At 46.1% G+C, this 9,295-nt stretch overlaps 1 protein-coding gene across 1 annotated transcript in view; it reads left to right on the forward strand.

Annotated features, from left to right (window-relative positions):
* The window catches only part of FAM107B (family with sequence similarity 107 member B), an 82,883-nt gene that overhangs the window by 566 nt on the left and 73,022 nt on the right, over nt 1-9,295 (forward strand). The window lies entirely within an intron of this gene.

Below are 9,295 nucleotides of genomic sequence, written 5' to 3' on the forward strand. Positions count from 1 at the left end.
TCCTCTTTCCCCACTGTTCCAGTGAACCCAGCATAGGGGGTGGTGTGACACACACAAGGGGTCCTAAAATTGGGTTCCCATAATTCCCTCCAGGCATCTTTAGGTACTTGTATGGCCAAGTGTTACTGTTGTGTAGGGGTTGGTCTCCACCGCTTGTGAAATCTGCAAGAGGAATTCGGTTTGAGAGGATGAATTGCAGATCTCATTCTCTGCTGCGACCTACCAAGCCTCCCCTTCCTTTCTCCCAAAGATTTTACTCAGTGACAGCGGAGCAGAGTTACTTGATAGGATGGGTGCGATTTTGAGAGGACGTAAAGAAAAAGGAAATGAGGCCTGTTGGACTTCACATTCTTAAACTTGAGATTTCTTGCTATCAAGTACATCAGTTTTCTCCTCCAGCCACGTTTTCCTAACATCACTTTGGAAATTCTATCAAAGTGGCTTAAAGTTGAAAGAGTGTCTGGGCTGCCTGTCCAGAGATTTCTTAGCGCTGGTAGTTTCTGGTTTAAAACTTTTCATTAGAAAATTTTATATATTAATTAATAGAAAAAATATAGAAAAAAATCACTCATGAGCTCACCGCCCAAACACACCCTAAGGATGAAGGCATCTTTGCTTAATTTATGACTTGGCAGCCATAGCGTGTGTGTGTGTGTGTGTGTGTGTGTGTGTGTGTGTGTGTGTGTGAGAGAGAGAGAGAGAGAGAGAGAGAGAGAGAGAGAAAGACGGGGAAAGAGAAAGAGAGAGGGAGGGAGAGAGGGTAAATGAGAGCATTACTGGCCAGCCACATCAGCCTAAAATACATTGAATCATAATTCTGCAATATTGGTATACCACTTAACATCTAAGATTAATACGGACAAGTTGTTTTGAAATACATTTTCTTATAGGCTTGCACATAACCACCTGTACAGAAGAGAGAAGAAAGATACAGGAAAAACAATGTAAATTTCCACTTTATTTGGAAGAATGGGCTGACAAAAAAGTTTTATGGACTATATTTTTGAATTTAGGAGTCATTTGGGATTGACTTTTGTCTTTAAATGAAATCTTTCATTTAAATATTTAAGTCTTTCATTAAAAATATTTAAAGTAAACCTGTTGAGATTCATGAGACATATGTGATGGAAAGGAATTCTTGTTTATGGAACAGGGAATAGCTGTGATTGTACAATTGGATGCATGGCGGCTTCTTAAAGACCTCACACTGAGAAAGTAAAAGAAAAGTTTCCCTGAGGGTCGTGAGTTGTGTTGAGTGTGTATGTTCTTTTAAAAAAAATCGTTATTAAGCCGCAGATTTGGCCACTGGACACTTTTGTCATTACATACTTTTATTTTCCCCTTGTAACATTTTTGGACTTTTGAATTCTGTAATATGCAAAACAAAAAGAGGACTTGGGACAACCGTTTAGAAGTAGGTTGATCATTAGGATGATGCAATACTTTTTGAAGTTAGAAGAATTTACAAGAAGGAAGTTGTGGGTTATGTAAACTCAGGTGCATTTTTGTTGCAGTTCCTAACACTTGGGGTTCCTTAATTTGCACTCAAACTCAGGGGAGCGTACTAGTGTAGTAGTGGCCTGTGAGTGAATGAGTCATACACGGGGTCCTCTCTAATGGTCGGCTTTTGTTCAGGAGTCGTGATGCCTTTCTACATGCAAAAGTCAAACAAAGGTTCAATAAGAAATGTCACAACCTCTTACCCTAGGGGACTGGAGATACCATTCCTTGAATGGTTAAAAGTGGACTTGGTTTGTCCTTCCAAGAAATTGACATGAGAAATCTTGTTCTGATGTGGGAGGATGGAGCCGTCATTCATTCATTCCTTTGACTCTTAATTGTTTAAAATGTCATAAGTAAAGGTGGAAAAGATTTTTACTGATTTTCTTTGGGGATGGTGGAGAGGTAGAAGACTTCTCTCCTGACAGAAAGAGGGAACACAATAGATGAGGGATATGGCTTAATGCTATTTCTAACTTACCTTCTGCCTCCTCCCTCCAGAATTCTGTGTGCAGGTGTTTTGAGAAAATGAGTTGGGGAGTTTGGGTACATGAGATCTAGGTTTTGAGAATTCGTAGACGGCCCCGGCTAACTGGGGGAGTCGTCGCTCTTCTTTCAGCCTAGAGAAGGTGGCTGTGGGTGCCAACATGCTGCGAGGCACACTCGGGGGTGGGAAAGCTGCCGTGGAGTGGGATGTCCTCTGTGTGTGTCAGGGGGTCAAGTGTGGCCTTGGGACGACCTCATGAGATCTTGCCGCATTTCTTTGTATAGTTCCCTTGTCTAATCATGGCCTATTTTTGCTTTTCCTTGAAGCAAACCATTTTTCTCCCTTTTTCCTTTCTAGTTCAAGAAGGACTGGGTCTGATCCATCTGACCGTTCCCACACTGTAAATTCTTAGGGAACATGCTGAAGAGGAATGGACAGGCTTACCTATCTCCTGTCACTTATGCCAGTACCCCCATCAGTGAAAGAAATAAGATTATTTGGCAAGGTAGCTTAGATTGCCATTTATTCATGGTACATGGACAAGGAGCTATTTTAAGGTTGATGGGGAGGCTTTGCTTGTCATTTTCTCTCCATTCATCAGACATTTACTGCCTGTCTTTAGCCAGGCACTGGGCTTACTGCTGTTAACAAGACTGCAAAGCCGGTGAGGAAGATACCTAAAGAACTGGGCTGGGTGCAGTGGCTCGTGCCTGTAATCCCAGTGCTTTGGGAGGCTGAGGCAGGAGGATCGCTTGAGGCCGGAAGTTTGAAACCAGCCTGGGCAACATAGTGACCCTCATCTCTACAAAAAATTAGCGGGGTGTGGCGGTGTGCACCTGTAGTCGAAGGTGCTTGGGAGGCTGAGGCAGGCGGATTGCTTGCGGCCAAGAGTTTGAGACCAGGCTGGGCAACATAGTGACCCCCATCTCTACAACAAATTTTTAAAAATTAGCTGGGATTGCTGGTGCGTGCCGGTAGTCCCAGCTACTCTGGAGGCCGAGGCGGGTGGATCACTTGAGCCCAGGAGTTGGAGGTTGCAGTGAGCTGTGATCATACCACTGCACTCCAGCTTGGGCAACAGAGTGAGAGACTCTCATCAAAATATATATATAAAAGAATTAAAACAAGAATTATATAAAATTACACAAAAATTGTTTAATTGCAGTTAAGAGCTGGAAAGGGAAAGCACTGCTTATTTTTTATTTTATTTTATTTTTTTGAGACAGAGTTTCGCTTTTGTTACCCAGGCTGGAGTGCAATGGCGTGATCTCGCCTCACTGCAACCTCCGCCTCCTGGGTTCAAGCAATTCTCCTGCCTCAGCCTCCTGAGTAGCTGGGACTACAGGCGTGCGCCACCATGCCCAGCTAAGTTTTGTATTTTTAGTAGAGATGGGGTTTCACCATGTTGACCAGGATGGTCTCAATCTCTTGACCTCGTGATCCACCCACCTTGGCCCCCCAAAGTGCCGGGATTATAGGCATGAGCCACCGTGCCTGGCCAGCAGTGCTTTATGAATTAAGGTGTCTGAGAAAGAATAATGTCAGTGGCAGTGAAGGAGGGGTTTGGGTGTCTGATGGTGGAAACTTCAGGGTGGGTGGGTGGGGTGGGCTGTGGAGCTGCATGTGGATTTGCTCAGGGCCTGCTGTAGGGGCTTGGCTGAACGGATAAGGTGGACTGTTCAGTTCTGTCTGGAATTTGCCTGATGGGTTGGGATGCTTTGTCGTTGGAATTGAGGTGGATCAGGAAATCATATGGCTCTGTTGCAGGGTCCTTGTTGAAGGTAAACCTCATGGTCAGTGGCCCTGGGAAGCCAGCTGTGGTGGGACATGGTGTCCTGAGCTGGCCTGGATTCCAGCAGGGAGGACTTGTGTCATGCAAGGGGCACGAACTACACCTGTGCCCACCAGAGGTTTTGTTGCAGATGAAAAGATAAGAGGGATTTGTGGGGAAAGAGTGAGAAGACTTATTTAAGAACATTATTCAGACTCAGATGAGCTGTAGGATGGAAACGGCGAAAGAAATGCAGAAAAAGGAGGGATAGTGGCTTTGACACTGGATGAACTCTTGACTTTGGGACTTTCTTTTTTTAAGTGAAAATAAATCTTTGAGCTTTAAAAATATTTAAAGAGTAAAATTGAGTTCTGAGATGATTCCCGAGATGTATGTGATGGAAAAGAGCTTTTTTTTTTTAAGTAGTGATCCCACAGCAGGGTACATGCTGGCACTGAGAGGGTTAAAGAAGGAGGGCTTCCCCACGAGGAGTGAATTGTTTTGATTGTGTATGTTCTGTGGAAACAACAATCATTATTCAGCTGCAGATTCCAAATTCTTTTATTTTCCGCTATCAAAGATGTTTTGCCAAAGATGTGAGTTAAGCCTACCTTTTTTAAAAAATGTAGTGATGGGGTCTCACCATGTTGCTGAGGCTGATCTCAAACTCCTGGGCTCAAGTGATCCTCTTGCCTTGGCCTCCTGAAGTGCTGGGATTATAGGTTTGAGTCACCAGGCCTAGCCTACCAAGGATGTGAGTTAAGCACACCTTAATAGTCCTAAAACAGGCTCTGTGGTCTGTAGTGGTGTTGGGTGTCTGTGTGTAGATCACATGGTTTGGTGACAGTAATGTTCCCTCTACACAGCAAAGTCTTGGGGTTCCTGCTGTGGCAGAGAGACTGGGGTCTAAGGAGAGCACCCCTTTAGAGGCTGTGAGAGGGCAGGGGACTCTGGGCTGCTCAGCAGGGCTCTTCCTGGTGGGGCTGCTCAAGTCCTTAGCAGTCAGGAGACTAAGAAGTCTTGAAGTGGGGGAACCCTGAGCCCCAGGAACCCTCAGGTTATGTATGTGTTGTTAAGTCTCCTGCAGAAATAAGGTTGAATAAATGGAGGTTGCAGACCGGCTCTTCCCACCATGGCTGGTTGTAGGTGCAGGTGACAAGAGGGTTTTCTCTCCTTGTTCTTTGCTCTCCTTTCTGTTGTCAGTGCTGACTTGAATGATGCTGGAGCACCTGCAGGTGACAGCCCTGCTCTGCCACAGCCCTGGGTGGGAGGAGTGGAGTTGCTGAACGGAGCAAGGCACTTCATGTGGTGTGGGGGAAAGGTTTGGAGCCCCCGCCAGGCCTGTCAGGGTGAGGATCCAGACCGGGCTCTGTGACCTCCAGCAAGTCCCATAACCCCTTTGAGCTCTAGTATTCTCATCTGTGAGGCTGCCTGGGTTATATGCACCTCCATTGCACAGTGGGAACATGTGGTCCCTGAAATTTGGCAAATGAGGGGTGTTTATGCTGTTGTCTGTGTCCGTAGCCTTTAAAAAAATGTTCTTTGCAAAATGTTACTGTGATAACAGCATTTAACATGAGGCCTACCCTCTTCGCCCCACCCCCCACAGGGAGTCTTGCTCTGTAGTGCGAGCAAGACCAGGCTGAAGTGCAACAGTGTGATCTCTGCTCACCGCAAGCTCCGCCTCCCGGGTTCAAGAGATTCTCCTGCCTCAGCCTCCTCAGTAGCCGGGATTACATGTGCCTGGCTAATTTTTGTATTTTTAGCAGAGGCAGGGTTTTGCTATGTTAACCAGGCTGGTTTTGAACTCCTGACCTTGTGATCCGCCTGCCTCAGTCTCCCAAAGTGCCGGGGTTACAGGTGTGAGCCACTGCGCCTGGCCGAGATCTACCCTCTTAACAGATTTTTAAGTGTACAATGTTTTATTGCCGACTACAGGTGCAGTGTTTTAGAGCAGCTCTCTAGAGCTTATTCCTCTTGCTGAACTGAAACCATACCATGATTGGTACCTCCCCATTTTCCTCCACCCCAGTCGCTGACAACCACCATTCCACACTTTGAGTCTATGAATTTAGCTACTTAGATACTTAATCTAACAGGGGTCTCATGGTATTTGTCCTTCTGTGCCTGGCTTCTTTCACTTAGTCCCCCAGGTTCATGCATGCTGGCGCTTGTGGCGGAACTACTTCTTTTCGAAGGCTGCATGGTATTCCACTGTTTGTATATTACCACATTTCTTTACCCATTCATCTGTCCTTAATGGTGAAGTTGGTTCCACGAAACTCTGGGAAGAAAACGCAGGGGAAGACATTCAGGATACTGGTCTTGGCAGTGATTATGTGGCTGTGACACTAAAAGCACAGGCAGCAAAACCAGAAATAAACGGGATTGCATGGAACTAAAAAGCTTCTGCTCAGCAAAGGAAACAACAGAGTGAAAAGGTAACCTGTGGACTGGGGGAAAATACTGGCAAATATTTTTAGATATAAACCCGGATAAGGGATTAATATCTAAAAAGCATAAGAGATTCCCACAAATCAACAGTAACAAAACAAAGAACCCAACTCAAAAATGTGCTAAGGACTTAAACAAACATTTCAACTCAGAGTTTTATTTTTATTTGACATGGAGTCTTACTCTGGTACCCAGGCTGGAGTGCAGTAGTGCCATCTTGGCTCACTGCAAACTCCGCCTCCTGGGTTCAAGCGATTCTCCTGCCTCAGCCTCGCAAGTAGCTAGGATTACATGTGCCACCATGTCCGGCTAACTTGTAATTTTAGTAGAGATGAGGTTTCACCATGTTGGCCAGGCTGGTCTTGAACCTCTGACCTCATGATCTGCCTGCCTTGGCCTCCCAAAGGGCTGGGATAACAGATGTGAGCCACCGTGCCTGGCCTCCACTCAGAGTGTTAGTAATGTAGCCGGCGGTGATGTCAAGATGTGGACACAGGGACACTTGGGAGGGAGGATGGGAGTTTTGTCCCGGTCCCCACCTGCTCCTCAGTATCTCTTCATGCCTTCAGGAGAGTTTTAAAGATAACTGGGTTTTCATATTAGAAATAGCATATTTTATTCTATTCCTGGACATGAGTTTTGGCATCGTTCCTAAAGTGTCATAATGAAGTGTATGGGAAAGAGCTGTCAGATTGCAGTCTAAGCTTTTCTGTGTCATTATTAATAGATGAGACAGAGCATACTTCGTGAAAGTTAAAACTCACGCTTTATCCAGGTTTTAAGGTATCTGGGCCTGGTGGAAGCTAATGAGTTTACAAAAACAGTGTAGCCCCATCATGAAATCCTGCAGTATAAATAATCACAAGTGGTTTATGAGTATCTAGTGTAGGTATATCAAAATCTCCGTGTCGTGGAGGAAGTTGAGAATGCCATGCATGCATATCGGTATGTAGAGGGGGCTTTCTAATATTCTTTCCCTTGTAACTTGATGTTATTTGAAACGTAAAACTGGTCAGGGTTCTTTTTCGTTGTTTCTTTTGTTACTGGATGTGCAGGGTAAAGTAGTGTATTGGAAAGAGAGAGGTCTAGACTTTAAAAGTTTTCTGAATCTTAAGCCTAAGCCTGCAGTGAATTAGTATGTTAGACTTTTGAGCAGGCCATTATTTCTGTTTTCCAACGTTGTCTTCTGTGAAACAGAAATAGTCACACTCACTCAGCTCATAGAGTTGGTTCAGGGTGAGATGGAAAGCCTGCGTTCTTTTTTGAGATGGAGACTCACTCTGTCACCCAGGCTGGTACGCAGTGGCGTGATCTTGGCTCACTGCAACCTCCACCTCCCAGGTTCAAGTGATTCTCCTGCCTCAGCCTCCCAAGTAGTTGAGACTACAGGCACACGCCACCACACCCGGCTAATTTTTTATTTTTTGTAGAGACGGAGTTTCACTATGTTGTCCAGGCTGGTCTTGAAATCCTGACCTTAGGTGATCTGCCCGCCTCAGCATGAGCCACTGCACCAGGCCAAAAGTTGGCATTCTTTATGCCTGCTTGTCCTTCTAGGGAATGCTCTGGAATTGGAAACTCCTTAGGATAGGTGACTCTTGGAAGGTGGGAGGAGGCAGTGCCCGGGGTGCACAAGAGAATCAGCTACATCACCTTTTAGGTTCCTGCCGTGGTGGGTGAATTCTGTTATTTTGTGCCTGTGGAATGGGAGGTGCCATAGAAGACATCAGACGTAGAGTTTGACCTGGGTGAGTCAGTTGCCCTCTTGGGGCTCCCATATTCTGACCTGTGAAATGCAGTAATAATACTGGTAATATTGTTATCGTCAGCGAATAGTTCTTGATCACCTCCTATGTGGCCAGGCATGGTGTTCAGTGCTTTATGACATTTCTTCATTCAGCAACTATTTAATGAATGCTGCCATATGCCAGCCATTGTTCCAAGCTCTGGGGGTCGGTGGGATCCCTGGCTAGGATGGTGGATGGGACAGACAGAATCCCTGCCTACATGGAGTTTATATGCTAGTGGGTGACAGAAAATAAATAGACATGTGGATGAGGTGATTCCCGTGGTCAGCGCTGTAAAGAAAACTAACTCAGGTCAGGTGGCTGGAGTCTGGTGGAATAGCAGGGGGTGTTTTGATTAGGATGAGGCCCCTCCGAGCAGGAGAATTTGAGATCTGAGTGAGGCAAGGGGATCAGCCTTGCAGAAACAGGTGCAAATATCCGTCCAGTGGCTGGCAGGATCTTGCTGTGGAAGGAATGGCCAGAGGGCCCGTGTGGGAGCCAGTGCGCATGGCAGGAAGAGAAATACATGGGGTCGGAGGAGGCCTGGCAGACCATGGTCAGGACGTGGCTGATGAGGAAGCCACAGGAGGGTTCTGAGCAGGGTGTGCAGGAGATTGGCCTTGCATTTTGTAAGTGTGTCCCTGTGGCTGTGGAGGGCAACGGGGACTGCAGATGGCCAGGAATGGAAGCAGGGAGACCCACGGGGGTGCCACTAGGGAGGTGGATTGGAGTTGACACAAGAGAGAAAGGCACTGCGAGTGACACCTGCTCTTTTGGCCTTGTTGCCCTTGATTGATTTGGGTAGACTGGTGGAGGAGGAGCTTTATGATATTCACATCAGCCTCTGGACTTAGTATTGTTTGATTCCCAGTTTACAGATATGGAAACCAAGGGGGGGGAGAGAAGTAAAAAGTTTGCCCTAGAGCCTGGAAAACATGGTGAAACCCCGTCTCTGCTAAAATGACAAAAATTAACTGGGCATGGTGGTGCCTGCCTGTGGTCCCAGCTACTTAGGCCGAGGCAGGAGAATCGCTCGAACTCAAGAGGCGTAGGTTGCAGTGAGCCGAGATCGTACCACCGCACTCCAGCCTGGGTGACAGAGCAAGACTCTCTCTCTCCCTCAAAAAAAAAAAAAAAAAAAAGAAAAAGGTTGTGCTAGGAAGAAGCTGAGCCAGGATTAGGATCCAAGTCTGATCTATGCCCAAACCTTGCATTTTCAATCATTTTTGCTGTATCTGTAATGTCTGCATTTACTTTCATGGCCAGATTGATATGAAGATACCTGCAGAAGCTCTT

This window comes from Sapajus apella, unplaced genomic scaffold (assembly GCF_009761245.1).
Source record: "Sapajus apella isolate SASKATOON/1434 unplaced genomic scaffold, GSC_monkey_1.0 scaffold53, whole genome shotgun sequence".
In the NCBI taxonomy this organism is placed as follows: Eukaryota; Metazoa; Chordata; class Mammalia; order Primates; family Cebidae; genus Sapajus; species Sapajus apella.